The sequence below is a fragment of the Octopus bimaculoides genome, chromosome 4 (genome assembly GCF_001194135.2).
Source record: "Octopus bimaculoides isolate UCB-OBI-ISO-001 chromosome 4, ASM119413v2, whole genome shotgun sequence".
Lineage (NCBI taxonomy): Eukaryota > Metazoa > Mollusca > Cephalopoda > Octopoda > Octopodidae > Octopus > Octopus bimaculoides.
The window spans coordinates 110,649,437-110,653,102 of record NC_068984.1 but is presented as its reverse complement, the minus strand read 5'-3'; positions in this window follow the sequence as shown (position 1 = coordinate 110,653,102).

The following is a 3,666-nucleotide window of genomic DNA, read 5'->3' as shown; positions in this document are numbered from 1 at the left end:
TATATATATATATATATATATATATATATATATATATAATGATAATAATACCTTTCTTCCACCCATTTAGTGTTCTCTATCGTTTGTACTGTGTGTAAATTGGGCATATTGATATACGTATCTATATATTTATACGTAAAAATTTATCATATGAAAGTCTCCATCTTTTGCTCTCTCTCGTTCTGCATATATACATATACACATATTTTGTATTTGATTTATTTAATATATTAAACGTTTGTTGTGTCTAATTTGTTTATATGATGACTGTGTGGTTTGGTTTTCAGTCCTAGTGTGTGGTACCTTGAGCAAGTGTCTTTTACAGAAGCCCTGAACCAACCAAAGCATTGTGAGTGGATTTGTTATATGAAAACTGAAAGGAGCTCATTGAATATATATGTGCATGTGTGTGTGTATGTGTATGCATATGTGCTTGTATGTGTGAGTGTATGTGTTTCTGTTCATCTTTTCCAGCATCATGTGGAAGTTGAAAAGGATTGTTACCATCATGCAATCAGTGTTGTTCATTTCTATTATACTGCAAAAACATGCCTGGCCATGGGGAAATATTACCTTACTTGGAAAGAGGTAAGGGCTAAGGAAACATAAATAGCATCCCGCCATAGAAAAAAATCAACTTCAATAAACTCTGCTTGACCCATGTGTGCTAGGGAAAATGGATGCTAGAACAACGATGTAAGATGATCACATCAGATTCCTTGCAGCATTCTTTTACAGCTTTCTTTGTTCTGTGTTAAATTCCACCTCAGTTCTTTCTGAATTTATCAACTACTTCTGCTGATAGTCAGTGATGCACATGTCTTTATCCATTTAGGGACATGCTCAACTGGTTAAGGTCAAGCAACAGACAAGCAAATATGTGGTATTGAGCGCAGAATATTTACAGAGTAAAAATAGAGTGCTTTTCACAGCCAAAGAAACAAAAAAAAAAAAAAAGATACTCAAAAGATGACGGAAACTGTAGAAGAATTCAAAGAGAAAAGGTAAAACAACAGAATGAACAAATGGAAAGAAATAAAACTGCATGGCCAATTCATGAAACAAATGAAAAACTTTGAAAGTGAAGCCCACTGGCTTTGGTCAATGGATGGGAGCTTGAAATGAGCAACATCATTGCATTGACCCCAGTACTTGACTGGTACTTATTTTATCGACCTCAAAGGATAAAAAGACAAAGTTGGTCTTAACAGAATTTGAACTCAGAATGTAAAAGCAGACAATATATTGCTAAGCATGTTGTCAGGCATGCCACTAATTCTGCCAGCTTGCTACCAATAATAATAATAATCTTTTCTACTCTAGGCACAAGGCCTGAAATTCTTGGGAAGAAGGCCAGTCAATTAGATCAATCCCAGTACACAAATAGTACTTAATTTATCGACCCTCAAAAGGATGAAAGGGAAAGTCAACCTCGGCGGAATTTGAACTCAGAACGTAAAGACAGACGAAATACCGCTAAGCATTTCACCCAGTGTGCTAAAATTTGTTAGCTCACCACCTTACAAATAGTAATATTAATAATATGATAATAATAATAATAATAATAATTATTATTATTATTATTATTATTATTAGTATAGCAGAGAATCCAGCTAAGAAGATCCAAAGAAGGAATTGTAATTCCGAAATATCGGACTATAGATAACCAAATTACAACAGGTATATAGTCCATTTTTTTGTTTTATAGTGCATTGTTGTACCATTCTAAACTTTTATTCTTTACAAACAATACACAATGCTTCAAGCGAACTACAATACTCTCCAATAATAATAATAAATGCTTTCTAATTGATGTATCAATACCAGCAGATGACGACGTTTCTCTAAAAGAAATGGAGAAACTTTCAAAATACAAAGACCTGGAAATAGAGGTAACTCGAATGTGGAATCTAAAAACAGAAACAATTCCTATCATAGTAGACGCCTTAAGTATAATAAAAAAATATTCAGACAAATACATAATAAAAATACCAGAACTTACAAATACATATAACATACAGAAAAGTGCACTACTGGGCACTGCACACATCCTATGTAAAACACTTTCAATACAGTAACCATAAGAGCATCACAGCAAACCACAGCACATACCCAAGGCACACAGAGTTGCACTCGGTAGTGAAGTGAAAGTACACTATAAAAATAAAACTACTGAATAATAATAATAATAACACATCCTACGCAAAACACTTTCAATACAGTAACCATAAGAGCATCACAGCAAACCGCAGCACATACCCAAGGCACACAGAGCTGCGCTCGGTAGTGAAGTGAAAGCACGTTATAAAAATAAAATTACTGAATAATAATAATAATAATAATAATAATAAGTTCTTTTATTTAGCATGAAACCTTTAGAGAGCAGTTAATGAAAATATAATATTTGAAATAAATCTAAATTTAAACTAAATTACCAACTTCAGAATAATCAGATGCTGCAATAGTTTTCCTTCTCTCTTCAAATCAGCATGATTCCAATTATTTTATTGTCCAGTCTTTTACCTGCCAGATCAGATAAGCTATGGAATTACCAAAGGCTGCTGATTGAAAACGTCTGATAAAACAGATTCAGCAGGTCTTTGTCAACTTTATCTGACACGTTTCTGTCTCTCTCACTCTCTCTCTCTCTCTCTCTCTCTCTCTCTCTCTTTCTGTAACTTTGTCTCTGTCTTTTCTGATTCTCTCTCTCCCTTTCTTTCTGTCTCTGTCTTCCCTCTCTCTCTCCCTTTCTCTCTCTCTCCCCTCTCTCCCTCTTCCCCTCTCTCTCCCTCTTTCCCCCTTTTTTCTCTCATTCTCTCTCTGCCTCTCTCTCACCTCTCTCATTCTCCGTCTCTCTCCTTCTGTCTGTCTCTCTCTCTCTCTCTCTCTCTCTCTCTCTCTCTCTCTCTCTCTCTCTCTCTCTCTCTCTTTCACCATAAAGAATAAGAAGCTTCTATATGGCTTTTGTGCTTCCTTCATTTCCTTCAGACTAGCAACTTCTGTTAGAATCTGCAGTAATTGTTAAGAAACAAATAACATTTAATGGTAATGATCCATAAAGTAAACAGTTAATTAACGACTAAGATTCTTTTAAAGATACTTTATTATAAATTCATTGTCATCAACATTCACTCTGTCACTTCCTCTCTCACCATCACCACCTCCGTTGCTCTATCCATCGCCACATTCATTGTTGTCACTGTCATTGTCATCGTCATCATCATCATCATCATCACCACCATTGTCATCACTATCATTATCATCGTTTTAACATCCACTTTTCCATGCTTGCATGGATCAGACAGAATTTGATGGGACAGATTTTCTGTGTGGATGCTCTTCCTGTTGCTAACCGTCATCTGTTTCCAAGAAAGTTAATATTTCCCCCCATGTCCAGGCATGTTTACATTGAACATTGGAAGTTAATGACAATATATGCATGATAGTGACACACATTGACAACTATCATGCACACACACACACACACACACACACACACACACACACACACACACACACACCGAGTTATGGCTGCATTGTAAAGAGGTTTGTTTACCAACCAATGGTTTCAATTTCAGAATCAATGCATGACACCTTGAGCAAGTGTCTTCAACCAATCCAAGCATTGTGATTGGATTTAGTAAAAGATACTGAAAGAAGCATGCT